The following is a 25,304-nucleotide window of genomic DNA, read 5'->3' on the forward strand; positions in this document are numbered from 1 at the left end:
CAGGGCATTTCCTGAGGTGTGAGAGTCTGTGTGCTGTGTAGATATGGGGTGGAATGCAGAGTAAGCATATCTTCAATTTCTGATGGGCTGCTCACCCTGGCTTGTGGTTCTCCACACTCTGACTTTTTATTGACCTAAACATCCATCTGCTCCATGCCGGACATCCTTCTTTATTAAAAAATCCCTTGGCTAGAGGATACTGAGAGAACGGAAAGTCCCTACTCCTCATTTTTGAACTCAAAATTTTATTTACCACCAGGACTTGCTTAGGTTGTACATCTAATCCAGTCCAAAAATGCCCGAAAGAGAGGCTAATTTGAATTTTGATTCTGGCCAAATAACAGAATGAGAGAGAGAAAGAGAGAGAGAGAGAGAGAGAGAGAGAGAGAGAGAGAGAATGAGAATATCTTCCTGTTACCACTGAGTTTCTCAAACATTGTCTATGCTGCTGTGTGAAGAACTGAACTGTGGGACCAGAGACTTGAGGGCAGACAAAGTCTGAGTTTCAGCGTTTTCTTCCAAGTGTCCCTTCCTCACTGGGGAACATGTCTTCCCTCTATCCTATGTCATGGCCAGGACTTGCACCCACCTTTCGATGGATAGCAAAGCATCCCGAGATTCTGCAGGCTGCAAGGTGAACCGCTGCTGGGATGGCAGACATTTGCATTGCGCCACCTGCTGGAAGATCAAAGAAACAAACTTTAGGTTAGGCAATAATCACGTAATCCTGATTACCTTTTAATAATTCTCATTTTATATTATTAGAAAAGTTTCACAGGTGTGTTTAAGACAATCTTTATGTAACCTTTATGTAAGTGAAAAAATCATAAAATCATCAGTAATTCTTTTAATCAGAGATGACCATGTGTTCACGTCTCACAAAAAAATGTTTCAAGGTTTGCTTTTTAAAATTTAGTCTTAAATATTTTTAAGTCATTAATTATGACATGTAGATGACTTTTTTTTTTAGCAACTCTGAGCTCTCTTTACAGTAACTGTAGGGTCTCCAACCATCTGTTAGCCAGGGGTCTGTGGTTTCTATCTCATTTGCTGTTTGTGGCAACTGCATGCAGTGTCTCCTTCAGGCCTCGCCTTCTTCAAGCAGAAAACAGAGATTCTCCTGTGAGCTCTGGTCTCTCTTCCTAGTGGACTCTTGTCAGTCCTGCAGGGGGAAGACAGAACAATCTACACTGTGTGGAGAAGCACACAGAAAAAGACAGGGCAAGCTAGCGCACCGCGTATGTCGACACTACAAGAAAACAAGAGACAAGCAGTCACAGCCATGTACTCAGCACCGGTCTTGCTCCTTACACAGAAAAGCTGGCAGGAGTTGTCCCATGGATCCCCAGAGAGACCCCAAACCCTTACAAGGATGTAACGTTTTGTCAGCTTCCGCAGTGAAGGTCATCAAACTTGAATGGAACCAAAGGTCACCAGCTAGTGGTGTTCCAACTCAGCTGGGCTGTGGCTGTCTATGAAGAAGACGGTTTCTCCAACTGCTCACCACATCGGAGGATCTGGTGATGTAAATTTGTGTCTCACAAACGACAGGAGCTCAGTGGGTGCTCCAGGTAGGCCAGCTTGGTTTCCCAACCCTGTGGCATTTTTAACTTTCACATGTTCTCTTCCTGCAACACATGATTGACTGGCAGCCACACTAAGTGAATGCTGGTATCACCTGAGGACTTGGCAGCTGCAATAAAGAAGAAATACTAGAAAGCTCTATGAACAGAGGCGTTAGAGGGAGCTGTGCACTGCAGACCCGGCATTGTTTAAAGTGAGCAAACTCTATTTTATGGAGTGTATTCTGATTTTTGTGGGTTTTTTTTTTTTTCAGTTAAATTCTCACCCAAACATCATTTTCTATGTTGACAACATTTGAAAATGTTAAAAATCAGATTTATCCCTAAGAAATGTGTGGGGAAAGTAGCACACACGTGTGTTCTCTGGCCAGGGTCATTTTTATATTTGAAGATTAAAAAAAAATCTTATGTATATGTATGTGTATGCCACATGAGTGCAGGTGCTTCTGAAGGCTTAACAAGGTTGTCAGATGCCCTAGAGCTGTAGTCACAGGTGGTTGTAAAGTGATATGGGTGCTAGCAACTGGACTCAGGTCCTCCAGAAGACCAGCAAGTCTGAGCCATGTCTCCAGCTCGCAGCGTTACTCTTCCATGTTGGGTATTGGATTCCAATGTCAGAATGCCCATGGAGTCTTCTCATTAGACACAGTTGTTATTAAACAGATCCAGCCCTGCTGGGAGGCATCACCCCTAGGAGACTGGTTCCCTTGGGAGGTGCTAACAGATTCAACCTTTCTACAGAGCTTTATTGCAGCACGTGAACTGGGGAGGGGTAACACATGGTTTCAATAGAGTATAAACATGTGTGTGCCTGCCTGCACATGTATGTGGGCACATTCGACAGTGGTTCTCAAATGTAAGTGTGGGTTGTAATCATCTGCAGGGCTTGATAAATGTGGTTTCCAATAAGTCAGCTTTTGGTGAGACCTACGAATTTGCACTTCTACCAAGTTCCTGGGATGCTGACGCTGCTGTCTGGAGACTTCGTGAACAGAATGGAAATCGAGATTAGCATCTGCTCTTTCTGGAATGTTCTGCAGTGTGTAAAGGCATAAGGTAGGTGAGAGCTATTGTGGAGTTATTTGCTATTCTGACACAAGAACTGAGGCTCAGAGAGAGAAGATGGCTTACTAAATTCATGGTTACCACTTGCAGGAAATGAATGCAAGCCTCAAACCTGGCGCCAGTGCCTTTTGCATGACAGTGTGCTTTCTTTAGTAAGGAAGAGAGAACTAGGGTGTGTGTCCGGGAATGAGAGGAGGTACAAGGGAAGATGGGGTGGGACGGAAGAGTGAGAGAAAAATCGAAAACAAAAATGCCAGAAAGAGAATAGTTCAGGAAGACTATTGTGGGCTTGGCCTTGGTCAAACTCGAATTTGCTCCATTTCTGCTGCAACTTCAGAACACTTTTAAATATCTCTGATATACAGTTATAAAGCAGATTACAAAGTTTAACTTAAAAGATCATCATTGTGATTAATTAGTGAGAGAGTGTGTTGGCTGTTCTGGTTTGGGTAGGAAGTGTCCCTCCTGGAGGCTCTCAGTGGTAACAAGAAGTGACTAGATTTAGAGAGAGCACTGACTTCTTACAGTGACTTATGCATTGCTGAATATGCTATTAGCAAGTGGGGCCTCATTGGAGTAAGTGAGTGGCCGGGTGTGTACCTTTAAGGAGTGTGTCTTACCTCTAGACTATCCTGTCTTTGCTTCCTGGCTGCTATGATGTGAACCACCATCCTAACCCCGAGATTAGCGGTGGGCAGAGGCAGCGACCATGCCAATGTCTTGGGGGCCCCAGGCCAGCAAGACTAAGATGGCCAGCCGGTGCTGGACACAGTGCGGGAACATGGCAGCTGAACCGAGAGCCAGCTGGATGTCCTTTTTTATTACTTCCCGCTACAGGGGAGTACTAGCCCAAGGTATACCTGGGCTCCATAAGGGGAAGTCAGTTTAAGAAAGACAGAAAGGAAGGGAAAGAGGGAGGGAGGGAGGGAAGGAGAAAAGGAGGGAGGGAGGGAGGAAGGAAGGAAGGAAAGGAAGGAAGGAAGGAAGGAAGGAAGGAAGAAAAGAAGGAAGGAGAAAAGGGGGGTTGTATGTGGGTTTCTCCAAGATTGACATTCCTCAATGGCAATACAAACTCTGCTGTATGGGAGGGAGGGAGGGAGAGAGAAAGAGAGAACAAAGCAAAAAGAAACAGGTATCACTAACTCTTCAGTGCATAGGTGTCTCAGGTCTCCTCTGTACCAAGAAGCAGTAGATGTTCACATATTCACTGTTACTAGAGTCATCTCAATTCCTACACTAGGCAGGGAGAAAGGTGATATTTCTAGAGCTAGAGGAGACCTGGGCATGGTGGTACATGTGTATAATCTCAGCCTTTGCAATGGGTGCTTAGACAGGGGATCACTGGTGTGGTCTGGGCTATTTAGCAACACCCTGCTTCAGAAAACTAAAATGACTATGATGAAAGCAATTTGATTCAGTAAATTGTGCTCTTATCTTTAATAGGAATGAGGGCACCAAATGCCCGGAGATGAGGTTTCCTTCTGCAAGGTTGCATACGTTCTCCTGCTAACAGGAGATGCCCCTGCTTCTGCTGTGGCAGCTAAGGGACAGTGTGCAGAGGCTCGTGTACTGTGAGACTCGTAGGACCTTTGTCTAAATCCTTGTCTGATCCCTTCCAAGTCTCTGGAAGGCTTAGGATGCTCTTCTGAAGAGTTTAGACTTCATACAGGTAACAGAAAACCATCTGAAGTTCTTGATTGTAGAATATTGAGGCCATTAAGAGAGAAGGATGGCTAGACTGACCCATTAGAGGCAAGAACATGGTTAGAAGGCTGTGCTCACAGTATTTGGCCAGAAGTAGGTGCTCAGGGTTTGCCAAATAAATGGCTTTGGCAAAAATGATAATAGTCTTTTAAAAATCGACAGGTGCTTAGGAGTATAGTCAGGTAATATCCCATGCTTGGTAACAGGGTGCATCAAATTTAAAAATGGCAATTACTTCGAGGGACAAGTAAAGACTATGATTGGTCACAGGTAATGAACACATGAGTATTCACCGAACTGTCTTTATGTTTATGCGTGTACCTGTGTATAGAGATGCATCTGCATCTGTATGAGCATGTGTGCTAAGGCCTTTGGTCACTGTCCAGTGTCTTCCTCAATTGCCGCTATTTAAAAATGTATACATATACATATACATATACACATACACACACACATACACATACACATACACATACACATACACATACACATATACATATACACATATGAAGTTCATGAAACTTGCAAGAGCCTGGCTCCTATAACCCTCAGGAATCTTCATCTTATATTTAAAAAGGATTCACAAAGAAGACTCAGACATTTGGGGGTGGTACATGTGACTGCTACCGTGCCTGCTGCTGGTATATATATTTGGGGGTGGGGTGGGGTGGCACTCAGAACAAAGTGGACCACTTACCAGCAGAGTTTCCCTCTCTGCTAGAAAGAAAGATTAGTCTTTACCATGGAAACTGTATCTTTTACAAGACCAAAATATTTGATAAAAAAAATTGTAAAAGATGTTTTAGAGGGAAAATAGAAGGGTTTGTGTTTTGAGATAATCAGCCCCTCCCAGAAATCTTCGTGTCTCGCCGGAAGACAATTCATAGATGCCAAAGAAAGAATTGCAATGGAGGAGGAGCTCTTAGGGTGGGAAGGCTACTGACTGGACAAAGCAAAGTTTTTAGGCCTCTTCCAGCCACCTTTGCATGGCCTCATCTGCCCCCTCAACTGAATACAAACTGGCCTTTCTTTCTAGCAGAGAGGACATCTTCGTTGGTAAGTGGTCCACTTTGTTATGAGTGCCACCCCTCCCACCCCCAAATATACCAGCAGCAGGCACGGTAGCAGTCACATGTACCACCCCCAAATGCCTGAGTTTTCTCCGTGAATGCTTTTTAAATATAAGATGAAGATTCCTGAGGGCTACAGGAGCCAGGCGCTTGCAAGTTTCATGAAGTTTCTATTTCGGAGCTCACGTTCTTTGCAGGGGAGGTGCTTAGTGGACAATGAGTCCTCTGGAAAGTCTGCAGCATTCTCATTCCCATCTGCTTTGCATGCTCTAGCTGTGCTATTTCTTTCCTCAAAGCTGTAGAGAGCTGTTTTCAAGTGACTACAGACAATAGGAAATGATTTCTGAGGGAAATGAACACTAAAACCAAGCAAGCAAGCAAGCAAGCAAGCAAGCAAGCAAGCAACCAACCAACCAACCAACCAACCAACCAAAAATTTCCTTTAGTTTGTGGATGATTCTACGTGTCTCCCTATGGCAATTCACAGATGATTTTTGTGGTGGACACTGTTACTTGCCCTCCTGTGTCCTGGCCCTTCTTGTCCTAAACACTGAACAGTTCCAAACCAGAACTAGATAAGGAGATAATGAGAGGCTACCTCTAAAGAAAGAAAAGGACACTGCGCAGTGGTGGTGCATGCCTTTTATTCCCAGCACTCAGTGAGTTCCACTCTTAAAAACAAAACAAACACAAAAAACAACAAAAAACCAGACAAAGCAAAAAAGAAAGAAAGAAAAAGGGAGGGAGAAAAAAGGAGAGAAAGAGATGGGAGAGGGGAGGGGAAAGAGGAGAGGGAAAGGGGGAGGAGAGGGAGGAGAGGGAGGAGAGGGAGGAGAGGGAGGAGAGAGAGGGGAGGGGAAAAGGGAGAAAAGGGAGGAGGAGAGAGAAAGGGGGAAAGGGGAGGGGGAGGGGGAGAGGGAGGGAGAGGGAGGAGGAATTGGAGAGGGAGGAAAGGGAAGAGAGGGAGGGGGAGAGGGAGGGGGAGAGGGCTAACAATTGAACTCTGGATTCTGCCTCCTGCCATGAAACATTTCCCAAATTTTTATAACACGGCCGTGCATTGTGGTGGCCATGGCCATGCAGTGTGGTGGTCATGAGATCATGTTCAGCCCAATGGACTGTAACAGAAGTGTTGGCATGTGACCTTTGGAAATGCCATTTTTCTTCTTGATCCTTTTCCTTGCTGGGATGTTCTAAAGTGGCTGGAGTTTGCCCTGTGGGGAGGGATCAGTGTGCTGAGAGCAATAAGGTGAGTATGGATATTGCTGCACTCCCTAACCTGAAGCACATGGCCATCTTGCTCGAGACACTTTTCTGGGTAAGGAGGTAAGAAGGGAGAGAAAGGCTGTGACATGCAGGCAGGCTGGGCTAATCCTTCCTAATTCAGTTAGAAAATAGAGTTAGATAAAAACCTTCTGAGAGGTTTATAAGTAATGCTTTAATTTGCTGATGCTTTTTGCCTGGTTCAGCATCAAAGGTCACAAGAAGCAAGGGCTGACTCCAAGGCGCCCAGTACTGGAAGCATAAAGACCTGTCCATGTCGCATTAGAGCTGAATCTCTGTCCCTTTACCAGTACTCACGGCATAAGCATTAATATGCCGAGCTTTCTCGGGCTGTTCTACATTACAGCCACACCACAGACCGTGCCCCCAGAGCCATTGCTGGTCATGCGTGGGGCACGGTCATGAACAGGGCAGATTACTGGGTCTTTCCCTCATAAAAGCAGAAGAATGAAACCAGTACCCCCACCCCCAGGCCATCATAAGGTCTACTTCCTTTCCATCTCTTTCAATGCAAGTAATCATGCTTAGTTTTCATATTATCATAATGCATATGTTCTTGGTTCTTTGCTTTTATCCCTTGTTACAGAGAGAACATTCCCACATGGCCATTCAAATTCTTGCACATCACATGTTTTTTTTTAATTGTCTTTATTTCAAACCATTACATAACTATACTAGAATATATCTCCAATCCTCTAGTCTTGAGTAAGTACTATTTTTTCATTGTCTCTTTTTGGTCATTGTAACATGAGGATGGACATCTTTTTTTATTGGATATTTTATTTATTTATAATACTAATGTTATTTCCTTTCCTCATTTCCCCTCCCTAGAACCCCCATCTCATCCCCCCACCTCCTTTATGCTTTTATACCATTTTAATTACATGCAGGTATTAAGGTCAGTTCTAGGTTGAGGGTCTAGCAATACAATAGATGCAAATAGTCAAGGAACAAGCAAGACAATAAACTCAAATAGTCAAAAAAAAAGCAAGCATTTAACCTAATTACATGAATACTTTCATGATCACTGTTTCTAAGGGCTTATCAGGATGACCAAAGTATTTGAGCCAACTTCCCTGTCCTAGCCCAAGGTCATTTTCATTTCTGAAGCCTGCTTCCTTGTTCTAGCCTAGAATTTAGATTCCTGTCTGAAATTACTTCTTTGTTTTAGCCTAAGATTTAGATTCCTACCTGAAATTACTTCTTTGTTCTAGCCTAATGTCAGATTCCTGCCTGAAGCCCACTTCCTTGGAAGATGAACATCTTGTAGGTGTTTGTATACAATATGATTTTTATTAGACTAATTAGGTCTCAAGACCTAGAGGAATTAATGAGGATGTCTGTGTGTGTTTGTGTGTGTGTGTGTGTGTAGAGTGGTGTGCACATGGATGTGGCAGCCAGAGGTTGATGTTATGTGTCTTCCTCACTTAGTCTCCACTTTATTTATTTATTTATTTATTTATTTATTTATTTATTTTTTGAGACACAGTCACTGGAATTGGAGCACACCGATTTGGCAGGACTAGCTTGGCCAGTGAGCCTCAAGAATCCCATTGTCTCCATCTCTCTGGCATTAAAATTACGTGCACGTGCCAGCAAACTGGCTTTTTACATGGGTTCAGGGGATCTGAACTCAGGTCTTCATGTTTGTGTGACATCTCCCCACCTGCAAGAGGGTTTAACTACAGCTGCTTCTATTTTTTTTTCCAGGTATATGTTGATGTCATTGACACTTCATTATTTCATTTGACTGGGCATCTCAGTCAAGTTTACAGAACAACTGACTGTTGCCTGATTTACATTAGACAGTAAGAGTATTTGAACATAACCTGTTCTGAAATATTCATGGGTTTTTGTTTTTATCTTCTAGCATTGCAAGTGGTTAAAAACACAGCCTGGAGAAATGGCAGTTTTCTTTCAGAAAATGAACAGATAATTTATTCTAATGAGGTTGGGTAGTTGTTTTCAATTATTACCTTTTACAAACCACTAATGAAATGAAGTCGGTGTACATCTTTAAATAACCTTTAATATTTGTACAAGTAAATACCTCCATTGACGATAATGGAAATTGTCAAAAATTCTCATTTTCTTACTGTTTAGCTAACCCGCAATGGCTGTCAGCCAGCCAGGTGATAGGATGCAGGGCACAGCTAATTGTTTCACGAGAAGACAGTGTTTCAAAGGTAAGGGAAAGGAGGTGCAGACACTAATGAAGTTTATTACTGGAACACGAAATGAGGATTGTGACAAGAGACGGTGGTGGCAGTGACATGTAGTTAGAATGTTAAAGCCTGTGATGGCTCTGGCTGAATCACAGAGATAGAAATATGGAGAAGTGTAGACTAATGAATACAATGAATACCCCTACACTGAAGCAAACCAGATCACAGTTTGTCTGGCTAGAAAGAGCAAAAAACAAAACAAAACAAACAAACCCCAGAAAACAAAAAACAAAGCTAACGAGCAAACAAATAGGAACCAGGGACACAGAGAATAGATCAGCCCGTGAATAAATCTGCCTGCTTTAGCATATCTGAGTGATGACATCGGTATGTTCCAAAATCTATTCTCAAAAGCATAATTAGAAGAGTGGGGTCACAATTATGCCAAGGTCAGCAGGCTTGAAGTATTTCCCCAGTGAATCATATCTTATTTTGAGTGGGAGAAAGAATAGGAAGAGAAAGAAATAGGAAAGAAAAGGTGAATAGAAAAAAGTCTCCCACACATCCCAGTCCTCATGAAGTGACCACTCAGAATTGCTCTTGTTTTTCCAAACTCAGAAGAGAATTGGTGAACAAGACACAGAAAGCACCTGCTCTCTTAAAGTACATTCTGGTAAGTGTTGAAGACTCCACAAAACAAAAGTTGGGTGTAGTAGCATACCCTTGCAATCCCAAAACTTGGGATTGGCCTGAGGGAAGAGAATATGGAGCTGGAAGCTGGCCTTGGCTACATAGTGAGACTCTGAAGAACTAAAGAGGAAAATGGGACATCTCAGCTAGCTCCAGACACTGTGCAATGCATTATAAAACAGTGTGAGGGAAAGGCATTTGAAAAGTGATCATTTTAATAATGTGTGGTGATTTTATATAAAATATATCATTTCCATTGGGAGCTGACGTCTATGTTCCCTTCCCTTGCGTGAGTAGTGTGGCTTGTGTAACTCTCTTGAAAGAAGGAGATAGGGAGGAAGCGACTCTTACTTAGAAAACATCACGCATGCATTCTAGGAATTTTCAGCTGAATGTAAGGTGTCCATCTGTCAGAGGCCAGCATGTGGAGAGAACATGCTGAAGAAATGCATAGCAAATGGAGATGTCCTGAGTATCCAGCTGTGTTGACTCCCAGATGTTGGAGTCCTTCCAGCGTGGGCACCAGATACGTAAACAACAGAATAGCCTTCAAGATGTTCATTAAATGGCAACCCCACAGATCACCCAAACTCATATTGTTTCTTTGCTTGAGCCCTTATCTTGGTCCCTCAGAATCTAGGTCACATAAATTATTAATCTTGTCTTAAGCTACTACTTGGGGAATAATCTGTTACATAGCCTCAAAGGACTGGACCAGTGATGAACAAGAAGGCTGCTTGGAAGAAGTGCCAGTGATGATGGCCTGGATCATGAAGGCAACAAGGGATGAAGAAACCGTTCAAAGTGAAGATGATTGGAAGTTCACATAAAACAAACATGTCCATGGCACTGATCTTGAGTACAGTGGGAATGTTTTGAGGTAAGCACTGACATGCAGTAGGAACCTAAGTTAGAAGGGTGTGTGGGTGGAGGGGACTCAGTCAGGAAACTCTTCACAGTGATGCCGAGAGTGGCCAAAATCTCTCCCAAGTTCAGTTTTGGAACCTTGGGGTAGTCTGAGCCTATGTTGCATTCTGCCCTAGTGACATGGTTAACGGTAAAGAAATTTTCCACACTTTGTTTTATACTGCTAAAGTCTAAGAACAAAAAGAGATTAGTGTTTGGACATTGCGACCTTCCTTAAATATAGGATGACTGAACGAATTTTTGTTTAGAAACACCTTAAGGAATTTTTCCAATGACATTAATATTTTCAAATGATATTAAACATAACTACTACACTATACAGACATGTGTCAAAAGCACTTGTACACTGATGCCTTTGAACTGTCAATTCACCCGGTCTTAGAAAGTTGCCTATTGTTTCTGCCTTTTAAAAATGGATTGTCTTTCTTGTGGCCACTGTGAAATCCAAGAACCAAAAATATTGAGTGGGATTATGGAAAGTGAAAGCAACTTGAATCTGCATTCTGTGACCTTTTCTGATGCTCTAGCTACAGAAGAAGGATACTTTGGTGGAGATGAGAGTGATGGCCCCAACACAAGCAGACATCGGTTATTTTCAATAAATTAGACAAAGCCCTGACAGCATGGTGGCATATGCTCATAATCCCAGCACTTGGTAGTCCGAGACAGAAGAAGTACAACCTCCAGGCCAGTCTGGACTACACAGTGAGACCCTGTCTCAAAAAAGGAATGAAAGGTAATAAAACCATTCCATACCTTTACTCCGGTGGTGGTTCAGAAAGAGCCAAGCCACAGGAATGAAGAGTTCTGGTGATAGAGTCTGTAAGCAGATAAGAGAATTCGAGACATGTCTTTCTTACATTAGGAAGGTCCCCAAAGACACACTCTGACTGCCTTTGAATGGCTCAGTTGCCTTCTCTGGCCAGAGTTTGTGAGGGCTTCTGTCTGGCAGATGACGTGCAGGCAAAGAGAGCTGGGTATTGTTAGGTAGAAAGAAACTGTAGCTCCTTCTCCATCAGAATTAAGTGTGGTCTAGAAGCAGAACTCACAGGTGTGCAGACACCTGCTCTGTGTGTTTGTGAGGTAATGGCTTCTCATCCTTGACCTTTTCTCAAGGCCCCGCTGAAAATGTTAAACTATGCTTTATACATGTTTAACTCTCCAAACTATTTTTTTTTTCAGAGACTGGATCACACATGGATTGAATCTCTGATTCACATTTCTGAGGCAAATAGCATCCAGAGAAAACAAGCAAGTTCCCTCAGAGCACAAGGCATCTGAGGTCCCTTCCAGTCTGTGCCCTGTACAGCTCAAGGAGCAGAGCCAGCCCTCAGGGTTGTTCTCAGGGAGGAGGTGATTTTGCAGTTGGTTTGGACCTGGTCACATTTTCTGGTCCTCACTTCCTTTAAATTCTAAGTATTAAGTTTGAATCTTGTTGAAAAAAATATGTTCATGGGTAAAAGCAACTGTTAGGAAAAAATTGGCCTGGGTGGAGCAGGGAAGGAGAGATGAGGAAGAGATATGAGTAAGAAGCTGTGTATGATCTGCTGCCCGGAAGTGGTCGGCAGCTGCCACCTGGAGGAGAGAGAGCTCTAGCCAGGGGCTCACCATGTTGGCACTCTGACCTCCAGCCTCCAGAACTTTTGAGAAATAGGCCCCTTGTTGACAAAGCAACCAGTTTACAGCATTTAGTTGTTAGCAACCTGAGTAGACTAATACATCAAACAACTGCAGTTCTGTTCCCTAGTTTTCCTTTACATTAAAACTTGCTCATGAGTGCTTGCAGCAAATTTATTCATCATAATCTGAAAGTGGAAGCAACCCTAACATTTACCAGTTGGTAAAGGGATAGATTCTGTACAAGAGACATACACTTAGTGATAAAAGGAAGTTAATGGAGTTTTTGTTTTTGTTTTTGTTTTTTTTTTCTGAGGCAGGCTTTCTCTGTGTAGCCCTGGCTTTCCTGGAACTCATTCTGTAGATCAGTCTGGCCTCGAACTCACAGAGATCCACCTGTGACAGCCTCCCAAGTACTAGGATTAAAGTTGTGCACTACTACATCTGGCTGAGAATCATGCTACCTCATGGATGAACCACAAGAATATTATAACATGCATAAGAAGCTAGTCACAAAAACCCTACATATTACATGAAATATTTGAAGTAGGCAAATATTTAGATTAGGCTAGTATGCATATAAGGCTAGGGGACCTGAATCAAGACTTCTAGGGACTGCAGGGTTTCTTCCTTCCCTTCCTTCTTTCCTTCCTTTCTTCCTTCCTTCCTTCCTTCCTTCCTTCCTTCCTTCCTTCCTTCCTTCCTTTTTTTAAAAAACAGTTCTAAAGTTGATTTGGTGATGGTTGTGTAGCTTTGTAAACATGCTAACAGCTGTCAATTGCCTTCTTTTCCCAGCACTACTAGAGACCAAATGGAGGATTTCATGTATGCTGACCAGGAGCTCTCTCACTGAGCTGCATTCCTCGGTGATACTGGATCGTACAGTTCAAATGAGTGGACTTTACAACATGAAAATCATATCTGAATAAAGCTGTTAAAGAGACAACAAGAAAAACTGACTGATGGGAATGTGTGCTGGTTTGAATGAGAAATGTCTCCTCGTAGGCCATGATATTTGAACACTTGCCTCTCAGTTAGTGCTAGTTAGTGCCAGTTAGTTTCATCACTACAATAGATAGGAATTAATGCAGGTGTTAAGGAATCTACCTAGAGTCAGTTGGCAGGGTCACTCAACCTCAGGGAACTTATATAAATAGATAATGTCTTCACATTAAGGCTGAGGAGATGGCAAGTGCTTGCTGCACACGCATGAAGGCCCGAATTCCGTTCCTAGCTTCCATGTAAAGCAGCTAGGCATAGCTGCAAGGTATGCCTGCAACCTCTGGGCTGGGGTGGATGGTGTGTGGTCAGGAGGATCCTTGGGGTTTCCTGAATTCCAGTCTAGACACAACAACAAGAATCAGGTTAAGAGAGAGACGCATCTCAAAGAACTGAGATGAAGGGTGATAAAGCAGGACACCCAGTGTCTCCCTCTTGCCTCTGCTTGAGTGTGTATGGGTGTGCGCATCTGGAAGCAGATGTGTACACTCATGCCCCCCAGGATAAAAGCAAGCATACACATTTAACTGTGGTCTTTGCCTTTCCCATTTGGATGCCACATCCTCCAGCTTGGACAATAATTGTCAAAAAAACAACCATCATAGATTCCTGGGAGTTTCCATTGTCCTAGGTTCTAGCTCATTCCAGAGATGGCCCCACCAACCAATTCCAGTTGCCTCTCCCTTTATTCTCTCCTCTGTCCTCTCCCAACTTGATTCCTCCTGGTTCTTCTCCACCTCCTCTCCCACCCATTTCACTCTCTCAATGCACTTTCGATGTATATTCTATTTCCTTTTCTCGGTGAGAGTCAAGCATTTCCCCCTGGACCCTCTTTATTACTTAGTTTCTTTGGGTTTATGGATTGTTACATGATTAGTTATCCTGTATTTTATGGCTAATGTCCACTTAGAAGTGAATACATACCATGTTTGTCTTTCTGGGTCTGGGTTACATCACTCGGGATGCTATTTTTGCATTCCATCCATTTGCCTGCAACTTTCATGATGGTTTTGTTTTTAATAGATGAATAGTACTCCATTGTGTAAATGTACCACATTAAAGATACTCTGCTATTCTTGCAGACAGGAGCCTAGCATAACTGTCTCCTGAGAGGCTTCATTCATCCAACAGCTGATGGAAACATATGCAGAAACCCACAGCCAAGTATTTGGCAGAGATTGGAGAATCCTATGGAAATGGGGGAAGAAGGATTTAAGGAGCCAGAGGGGTCAAGGACACCACAAGAAAAACCACAGAATCAACTAACCTGGGCCCACAGGGGCTCATAGAGACTGAAACACCAGAGAACATGCATGGGACAGACCTAGGCCCTCTGCACATAGGAAACAGTTGTGCAGCTTGATCTTCATATGGGACTCATAACTGCAGGAGCAGGGGCTGTCTCTGTTGGATTGCTTTCCCATGACTGGGCTGCCTTGTCTAGCCACAGTAGGAGATGTGCTTAATCCTATTGCAACTTGATAAGCCAAGGTGGGTTAATATCCATGGGAGGCCTCTGCTTTTCAGAGGAGAAATAGAGAAAAGGAGGATAGAGAGGAGGGGAAGAGAGGAAGGGACTTTGGAGGAGAGGAGAGAGAGGAAGCTGCGATCAGGATATAAAGTAAGTAAAATAATCAATAAAAATGCTTATTTAATAGAATATAAAGCTAGGCATGGTGGCACATGCTTTCAATCCCAGCACTCAGGAGACAAAGGCAGGTCTTAGATTTCTGTGGGTTCAAGGCCAGCCTGGTTTACATAACAAGTTGCAGGACATCCAAGGATAAAAAGAAAAACCTGTTTCAAAGAAACACACACACACACACACACACACACACACACACAAATGATTTTAGACAATATATATATTTACTATATTATTTGGAGAATACATTCCTTATTTAGATATATTAATAATATATTTATTGTTTAATATATATATATGTATATATATATATATATATATATATATATATATGCATATATTTTTTTTGGTGGTGGTAGAGACATGTAGAAGAGATTAAAATCATTTCCTCTGCTCAGATCCCAAACTAGACTCTAGGGCATTATTCATGTTAGAGCCAACTCTTACACCACAAAGAACTCACCATATGAAGCAATTTCAGTAAGGATGAAATTAATTCTGTCACTATTGTTTGTCTGGTTTACATTAAAAATATAGTTTGGGGGATCTAAAGAGAAGACACGGTGGTTATGATCACTGGCTGCTCTTCTAGAGGACAGGTGATTGATTCCCAGCATCCACATGGTGCCACACAACTAACTTGGACTCCAGTCCCAGGGAATCTGACACTCTCTTCTGGCCTCTGTGGGCACCACACACACAAGATTATAGACATACATGCAGAGAAAATACACATACATATAAAATAAAAATAAAAACCACAAGGTAATTTTCCACTTCCATTGTTATTGTTTACTTACATCTTTCAGATTGAGGGATATTCATAACCAATAATCAATTAATTAGATGACAGAGTACAAATGAGAAGTTCAGCTGTGCTAATTATCATAAAAGAAGCCATTTATTTTCTCATTTTAAGTCAATGGAATTTCTCCTTTGACGCGAGGATTTGTGTTATTGTCAGTCATTAGAGGAGGGCAGTGTTACTGTTAATGACAATGAAACCTAATAAAGATTGAGCTGATTAAATTTTTTTTTCTAAATAGAATTCAGAATTTCTAGGCCCTGGTAGAGGTCCTAACTGGGAGGGGGTTCAGCTGTAATTTAGCTCAAAAATGCCAATGACCCATAAATTGCCCAGGCTGGCAAAAATTTGTTTGCTTGCTTAAGAAGAGTGGTGTGTGTGTGTGTGTGTGTGTGTGTGTGTGGACACATGCATGTACTGTGCATACAGGTATGTGTGTTTGGGTTTGAGTGTATACATAAGTGTGGAAGTCAGAGGTCAACCTTGGATGTTGTTCCTCAGGAAACTGCACACTTTGTTTTAGAAACAGAGTCTCTTTGAAGGTGGATGATTAGGCTAAGATTGCTGTCCAGCAAACTCTTGAGAGCCCCTAGCGGTGGGACTACAGATGTGCACCACCATGCCTGTCTTTTTATGTGAGTGCCCAGAATCAAACTCAGTTTTGATTCAGACACAGTGGTGCTGTAATCACTTTCTTCGCCAAACCATTTCCCTAGTCCCTAAAGAACATAACTCTTGATCTGCTTTCCTAGAAATGCCTAATGTTGCTTGTCTGTCCTAAGACACACCTATCCAGTGATCCATAATTTGTTCTTTCCCTAAACAGAGTCAGTCTTAGATAACCAGATTGGCTCTTCTGGGAATGTGACCAAGAAACAGAAGCTAGGAGTGAATGGTGGAGCTGAAGATCCAAGACAGATGCCATGTTTGGCTTGAAACGAGATGGCAGGAGAAATGGCCACAGAGAACGAGTGAGAAGCTGTGCTGGCTGGTTTTATGTCAACTTGACAGGCTAGAGTCTCATCTTAGAAGAGGAAACATCAACTGAGAAAATGCTTCCACCAGATTGGCCTGTGAGCAAGCCTGTGTGCATTTTCTTAATAGATGATTGGTGTGGGAGAGCCTACCTTACTGCAGACAGTGCTGCCCCTAAGTTGCTGGTCCTGTTACTGTAAGAAAGCAGCATGAACAAACCATGGAGAGCAAGCCAGTAAGCAGCATTCCTCTATGGCTTCTGCTTTACTTCCTGTCTCCAGTTCCTGTACTGATTGAGTTCCTGCCATGCCTTCCGTCAGTGATAGACTGTCACCTGAAGTATAAGATGAAAGAGACCCTTTCCTCCTCAAGTTGCTTTTGGTTGTGGTATTTTATTATAGCAATTGAAACCCTAATTAAGACAGAAGCTCATAGAACAACATAGGTAATAGGAGGCTGTGGGGAGCCGACAGAAAGCAGATATCATCCTTGCAGCCATCTTTAGCCATATACCCTGATAAGAGACTTGATTACAATAGCCTACAACAGCTGAGCACACTCTGATAACATCTTGTTTTAGATACCCAGGATCTTCCCTTGGGTGTGTGAGACTTAAAGCTGTGTTTTAGAGCCCAGACTTAAGGGTGTGACTTAGAGATCAGATTTAGAGATAAGACCTAAGGGTATGACTTAAGGGCATGACTTAAGGGCGTGGCTTAGAAGTGAGACATATAAAAGGCGAGAGGCAGACAGAAGAGTTCAGTACAACTTGGAGTAGGAATTAGGCATTGAGGAAGAAGACACTTGGACTAGAGAACTCAGAAGAAGATTACTAGGTATTAGGCACTTGGAACTTGGAGGCACTAGGGACTAGGAATTAGGGACTAGGAACTCAAGACTTGGAACTTGGAGAGAAGAAGAGAGACTGAAGAATAAATGGGATTGAATCACACTCTGTCTGGTCTCCATTTTTCGTGTCCGTCCTCACTCTCTCTCTTGCTGAACCCTGACCGTGAACCCCGACCCACAGACTGGAGCAGCTTGGGGCAGTGCAGGCTCTAACAGTTTATCCCCCAAGGCTTTTAGCAGTGCGGGTTCCAACATTGATCGGGCGGTCCTCAACATTTTGGCCCCCAATGTGGGACAGAGTGGTCCTCAACAGGAGGCCATGTGCTCTACAGAGACAGAGCATGATAAGCTAAAAATAAAATAAAAAAAAAAAAAAAAAAGCCTCAGCTTTCCTGGTCCAGCTCATTTGAAGCAAGGCTATAGTTTTATTGTTGATGTGTTTACTGAAAGTTCTAAATGTTTACACCAAGGTTCATTCATACTATCATTGATCAAATTTGAACGTGTTTCTGCTTCTTACACACACACACACACACACACACATATATACACATACACCCACATACATACATTTACATATATACACACAAACTTCACATACACACATGTATACATTTACATACACACATACATATATATGTATGTATGTACACACATATACACATACACACAAATGCTACAAAATGCCATCTTCTGGGCAAGGTATAGTCATTGCAATCTTGAACTCACAGCAGCTGCAGATTCCCGCACTGAGTCTGCCCAAGAACTGGCCTGTCAGCAGTCAGGCACCAATGGCTGAGGAATTTGGGGTTCTACCCCTCACTGTTGAACTATGCTACTGATTATTTCAGGCAGTGGGGGACCATTGCCTTTGCTTGTGTGCCCACTAGACTCCAATGGAAACTCCAATTCAGTGGTCACATAGAAGACCTTAATTAAATTAAGTGGGTCACAAACACAAACCAAAGCTCATGTAGCAGAGAAAGGTACTGGGAGGGACTGACAGGGATGGAGGGCTGTAAGAGAGAGTGTGGGAGGGACTGACATGGATGGAGGGCTGTAAGAGAGAGTGTGGGAGGGACTGACAGGGATGGAGGGCTATAAGAGAGTGTCGGGAGAGAGTCATCTGTATATATGCTATATGTGCATAAGATAGTTGAACAAAAAACTCAATTAAAAAGCTTTAAAAAAGGCAAAGGTGGTGAAGTAATTGTGGGCTTATTTAAAACCCCTTCCCTTCTACCTTCTAGAACTGGGCAAAGAAGCAGATGATTGTCCCTGATCAAATGCAGTCAGGGAGTCCCAGCTTCCTGGTGTTTGTGTTACTAAAATATTTGCTTAATAGGACTGAAATCGGTAAAGTGTATGCAGACACTTTGAAACTGCAAAGCACATTGCTGATGGAGAGCAAAGGGGATTATTAATAATCTGATTAAGATTTTATGATGTTCCCATTACTCATTTTTATGTATCTGCCACAATGAATAAAACCAAAAGAAACCGCTACAAAACACCAAAGTTTGGGGAATTTTTGCTTCTCCGTCTGGACACCTTCAGCTTTAACCCTCTCCAAAGCAAAACGAAAACTTCAGGCAGCTCCCAGCTGAGAATGTGTGTTTGTTCATTTTAACATAGAGTTTTTGGGGCCAGGGAAGGAACAGCATTTTATCACTGCAAACCTCCTGGATCTGGAGCTAGAGTCGCAACATAAAGTGGAAGACTCTGTCTGCAGTGTCACAGGTCATTGGTAGCCACTGGAATTGAGAAAGTGTATGAGCCTCCTGCTACGGAAGATGTGACACAGCGGGTATTAAATTGTCCAGGTTATCTGACTGGACAATTTTTCAGGTCAGTGGGATTTTATGTGTGAAACTTCCAGGCTCCATACAACAAAACAGAGGACACTCAAGAATTAAAACAGGTCGTGGGAATACGAACAAGTAACTCTTCTTCTCTTTGTGGTGTGGCTCTCTACCAAGTCCAAACTTGCAGTGGGTCTACATCCTTGAAAGACCAAATTCTAGCTGCAGAAGTACATTACAAAGAACACGTATACACTCAAGGGGTGTCTAGCTGGCGAGAGACCTGAGGTGTGGATTGTGGTCCCTTTCAGCTCACACTACATACACTGACTTGAGCACACAGCCCAGGGTTAGGGTTCCTGCCACACACTACCCGGCTCATATTTTAAAAAGCAAACACACTTGTCAGCTAAGGTGGGAGGAAGGGATCACCTTTAAAATGCCTGCAAACCTTACCCCATCTTTGCTACAACCTCCTGGGTTTTAATTACTCCCCGAGAGTAAGAGTCATCCCAGGATCCTCCGGTGACATTTTCCCGTTTCCCGTCGGCTCACTTATGAGAAACAAATGGGCTGGCTAGTCTCCCTCTAGATTGAGTTTTTCATGAAGTCATTACTTCTGTCACAGGGAGTATTTTCAAATTGAAAAATCTGAAACAATAAATGATGGTGAAGCAGTTAATAACTGTTAAGAAATCACATTTGGAAAATTGCATTTAAGCAATAACCTTTCTCCCTGTAATTAAATGACAGAAAGGTCCTGGTTTTAATTAAGTCAGCAATTTATAGTTATGAAGCTATACTTCACTATGCAGATTAGCAGATGATAGGTCACAGAACACCCTGAGTGCATTTTGAGTGGGCCTGATATGGTAATTACTCCACTGTTCAGTGGTGACCACATTGAACCGTATCTCTAGATGAAACAATTTTCTTTTCCTTGCTCCATGATGTATAACTAGGCTGAGTAAATGTACCACGAGCACTGCCTTGTGCATCTTTAAATTAAAATGGATTTTAAATGAGGGGGCATGAGCGGAGGGAACGTGTTCAAAGAACGGAGGCAGGAGTGAATGGGCCACTAGTCAGTGCCGGCAAGCAGAGAATATATCATTGTTTTACAGGGCTTTCTATCTTGTGCCTGAATGTTTGCTGCAGATTTATGAGGAAGTAAAATGCTAATGTTAGTGTATTTATAAACATATGATGGGGGTTTCATCTATAATTTATTTGCTGGCCCTTCGCTCTGCCTCCCTGGAAAGGAAAATAAAATGCTATGTTGGACACCCGAAGGGTCATTAATATGGTTTTCACATTTTATTTAACTAAGCTGGGCTCATATTACAAGTTGATGATCACATTGTGAGATGTGTTCCGAAATGCTTATTGTGTCTTGTCTCCTGTCTTCCTCAGCCTGGGGTTGTCACCAAACATCTTCTAATACCTAAGAGGGATCACTGGTGGGGAACTGAGTGGATAGGAGGATGGGGCTGGAGAGGAGGAAGAAGAGGTGGTCGAGGAGGAGGAGGAGGAGGAGGAGGAGGAGGAGGAGGAGGAGGAGGAGGAGGAGGAGAAGGAGAAGGAGAAGGAGAAGGAGAAGGAGAAGAAGAAGAAGAAGAAGAAGAAGAAGAAGAAGAAGAAGAAGAAGAAGAAGAAGAGCTCCCCTCCCCCCCCAAAAAAAATCATATCTCTTTTGCTTTCACTTTTAAAGTTTCACAAACCTCAGAACTCCCAGGAACAACTTATTTTTAGGGGTTCGGTTTTGTCTCTAAAGCCCTGTTGGGATGTTGGGATGGCTCTGTGGATAATGCCTGTGCCTCAGTGCTGAGGATCAAGGCAGGAGGATCCCTGGGGTGTGCTGGTTAGACTGCCTAGCCACAATAGTGAGGCCCAAGTTTAATGAGACATCCTGTCTCTAAAAATAAAGATGGCACAGGATAGAGTAAGACACCCAAAGCCCAGTTATGGCTTCCACAGGCACCTGCACATACATGTATACATACATGTATACAAGCACACAAGTATGTATGGCAGACACAGATACACATACACACACACACACACACACACACACACACACACACACACACCCCAAAGCAAAAACTCACCGTCCAAACCAGGCTCCTCCAGTGCAGCACAGGGGGATGAGGGTACAAAACCTCTCTAACCAGAATCCTGATGAACGGTTGTGACTCTCCAGTCCAGGAGTTTGAGTGGCTCAGTTTATAAACTCAGGATTTATCCCCTCTCTTTCCCCATTGCACACATGTGAAGAGGTGCAACAAGTCAGATGTGAACTAGTCAGTCAGTCAGTTGCCTCATGTGTTACACTGATATCGAAACCTTATTCTAAACCTAAGTTTCTCCCAAGTCAAGAATTTCTTTTAGCACATGGTGAAAGGGCATATACCAGTAACCCTAGCACTTGGGAGGATTGTGAGTTCAAGACCAGCCTAAGATATATATGCAGGCCCTGTCTCAATGAAAATCTTTAAATCACTTTGGATCTCCTCTTGTGGGGGAGGAGATATGAATTCTACATTCACCCTCTCTTGCACTTTCCAGAATCTTAGGAATAAAAATTTTTATAATCCCAGAAAAATAGTAAGTTTTATATTAAAAGGGAAAATATATAGCAGTACAGTCTAAAGAGCACCGTGTGGATCCTTAATACAGATCTCACATCCTTAGGCAGCTGCAGCTGGCCCCAATGCTGTCTGTGTCTAGAGTAGTGGTTCTCAACCTGTCGGTTGTAACCATTTTGAGGGTCAACAATGGTTTCTCAAGGGTCACCTAAGACCATCTGAAAACACAGATACTTACATTACAATCCATAACAGTAGCAACACTTCAGTTATGAAGTAACAACAAGAATAATTGTACAGCTGAGGTCACCACAACATGAGGAACTGTATTGAAGGGTCACAGCATTAGGAAGGTTGAGACCCACTGCTGAAGAGCCTTCAACTACACGGGAAGAAACGTGTTCTTCTCAGGGTCTTCGGGCGAGCCTTGGAGTGACTCAGGTTTCTCACCATGGTCTCCGATTGGAATTCCGTAGCAAGGATCTGATCTGTATTCCATAGCTATCACCCCTTCACTGCTCTGGGTCACCCCATTGGGAGCCACACCACTTTGTTTCTTCCTCAGAATCTTCTTAACCTAAGTCTCTGGAAGTAGCAAACGTACCCTGAATCTGAATTGTTTAAGATAATGAAGAGAAAACTTCACAGTTCAGCAAAAGCAAAGACAAAAAAACAACAAAACAAAAACAAACAAAACAACAACAACAACAAAACCCACACAGCGGTTTCTTAAGAACACTACTTCAAGTCTTTAAGTTCTTAAGAACTTAAAGAGCTGTTTGTGTTGTTTTGTGGATTGTAACCTTTTCTCCTTCCTTGTACACCTCACTGCCAACTCTCAACTTTCCGCTTGCTGCTTAACCTTTCCTTTGTCACAGTACCCAGAATGCTCTGCTGGACTCAGAAGACATCACCCTCAGGACCTCAGAGAATTCTTCTAAGACGAACCCTGCTGTCAACTTCAAACCAACCATGTCTTCTATTTCATGCCACCATGTGGATGCTGCAAAGTCCTGCGCTGAGGAGATGGACTGTCTGCATCAGAAGTACTGTGAGATTTGAAAGACAAAAAGATTCCCTGATGGATTTTTACTGACTATCTAAGAGTCTTTAGAAGAAAACTCACTCTTCATTTTTTCTGTTTACTGTATCTTAGACTCTAAAAACATTATGAAACTTAGAATTATCCCTGTCCCTGTTGCCAGATTTGGGTGCAGACTAGGAAGAACCACCAGGTGAAGAGAAAAGGCCGGTAAGACTTCCCTTGATATTCATTTATATGGGTGAGGGTTCTGCTAGGGCCCAGATGCAAGGTCTGGGCTTCCGTGCCACTAGGCAGAAAGCAGTGCTGGCCCGTGGAGGGAAGATCAGAGCTGTCCTCACTTAAACAGAGACTTGGGCATATGCTTTCAGAAATGGGTTTCTTTTTCTTATAAAGTACAAGAGCTTGCTGGAGATGTATTTATGTGGGGAAAGGGCAAGAAATTGTTTCTTTTTTCAGTGTTCTCTTGGAAATTCTTCCTTACCTGGGTCATCTGACATAGAGGAAAAAAATGTTTGTGATTGAGATTCTTAGTTAGGCGGAGGAAGACTAGGGTCTCCTCCCTCTGGGAATGATGAGGCTCCAACTAGCTTTAAGACGAAGGTTTCAAACAAATGTGTGATTTGCAGGAGGAAAGTGTAATTGACCCCAAGTCTTCATCCACACAGCCTCCTGTGGCTGGTTAAACTCCTGCTGTTTCCTGTGTGTTGCGCAGGGGAGACAGAACTATTGGAATGGACGGAGTTGGTCCTACACAGAAAATCCTCAGAAACTAGAGGTAGAGTTGGCAGAGAGGAAGTAAAATCGGTGTACATACAGAAGCCACGTAACATTATAGCAAAGAACTTAACAGTAAAGTTCCAAGGCAAAAGGTCTGAGAGTACCCTGCTAGGTTTCCAGTACCCCACTAGGCTGTGTGACTTTGGAAAAGTCACCTGACTATACATACTTGGCTGCACCCTCTCATCACCAAAATGAAGACAATAAAAAGGGCATCTCTCTTGTAGAGTCAGTAGGAAGACATAATTAAATTATAGCTATAAACTTATGGTGTTTATTAAATATTCAGATGTTAAATGCTATAGTATATGGGTCATACCATAGTGGAGAAACACACAAAACATTGTATGATAATACAGAGGAGGGGTGGGCATCTGACTCAGCCTGGAGGATGGAGAGATGGTTTTCCAGAGAGCTTTCTTTAACGTTAGATTAGATGATCGATCAAGTATCCAACTGGGTGAAGGAGTAGTGGGCAGTTCAAAGTCAGACAGATGCCTTCTGGGATCCACCTCCTGAACATCAACTTCAGCTCATGTGGTCCTTACTGGTGGTGACTGGTATCAAGGTTAATGTCTTGAGTGAATGAAAGCAAAGTTCTTGGTTGTGGTTCCTGACAAGAAATCACATTCAGAGCTCTTGCCTTCACTTCACTCAGGTTAGTTCCGTGGAGCCTCCAGAGCTGACTTGCATAGTCCCACCCAGTGGAAGAATTCTGAGCCTTCACTGACACAATGCATTCCTCATACTCATAGAAAAACAACACGAGGCAACTTCCTGCCCTGTGCATCTCTGCAGGAACTCTCCCTAAATATTTGCCAAGTCAAAGAGAAGTTTAACTCCCTGGTCTTGTAGAATACTCCCTCGAGTTATTATCAAGTGGAAACGTATGTAATTAAGGTGGGTGGAAGGCATGAATTGAATTATGATAAAGCTCATGCATGCTGATGTGTTTGATGACAGTGGAGGAAATCATACAGGGGAAGATGATGAATTTCTGTCTTTTCTTTGGGAATAACTGACTTAGAATCAATGTGATGAAAAATTGCCAAGTGAACATGGAATGGCAGAGGGGAAGGGCAGGTTTCTGATGGAGATGTACTAGTTGATCATGCAAACACACTTTCAGTTCTTATTCTGGGAGAGGCACCGCCCCAGTGGATTACTCAGTGAACAGTTATGTTCACACTGCTTTCCTACTAAGAAACTTCCAGGAGCTTTTCCTCATTTCCTACAGAATGAAGTTTAAAATTCAGAGCACAGCATCCAACTGACCCTAGTGCCACTCAATGACTTCATGCCCTGCTCTCTCTAATTCTCGCTGATGGACAACCACCCTTATACCAAGAACTCCATCCACCCTTTCTTAGCTATATTATGTTCTTGTTCTCGCTATCATGTGCCTCCAATTGTCAAATCCCAACCCCACTCAAGCCCCAGTAAAATATCCCTTCTTCCCGTGAAACTTCTTCCAGCTAGGATTGAAGCCGTAGCTTTTATTTTCTAGTTAGCAATGGTACATGTATTGGACCCAAAATGGAGGTGCTCCCTCCACCCATTATTTATCATGGAAACTTTTTGAGAGTAGGAGTTTTATCTTATACATGTTTGTAACTCTTACATCACCTGGCATGATACTTTGCATGATGTTGGTTTTAAAAATCAGTTCTTTGCTAAACAAGGTGGCTCATGTCTGTAACCCCAGCACTTAGTTGAC

General features: G+C 42.8%; 1 long non-coding RNA gene across 2 annotated transcripts; it reads left to right on the forward strand.

Annotated features, from left to right (window-relative positions):
* The first annotated feature begins 6,420 nt into the window (after window positions 1–6,420).
* Window positions 6,421–17,598, forward strand: LOC143441383 (uncharacterized). Of its 2 annotated transcripts, XR_013108723.1 has the most exons (7): window positions 6,421–9,544; window positions 10,261–10,441; window positions 11,016–11,224; window positions 11,671–11,841; window positions 12,901–13,372; window positions 14,187–14,595; window positions 16,381–17,597. It is a non-coding gene; the product is annotated as an uncharacterized LOC143441383 (long non-coding RNA). The 2 variants fall into 2 exon arrangements; XR_013108722.1 differs by having other exon boundaries at window positions 6,421–10,441; window positions 16,381–17,598.
* Window positions 17,599–25,304: the final 7,706 nt, after the last annotated feature.

The sequence above is a fragment of the Arvicanthis niloticus genome, chromosome 2 (assembly GCF_011762505.2).
Source record: "Arvicanthis niloticus isolate mArvNil1 chromosome 2, mArvNil1.pat.X, whole genome shotgun sequence".
NCBI lineage: Eukaryota > Metazoa > Chordata > Mammalia > Rodentia > Muridae > Arvicanthis > Arvicanthis niloticus.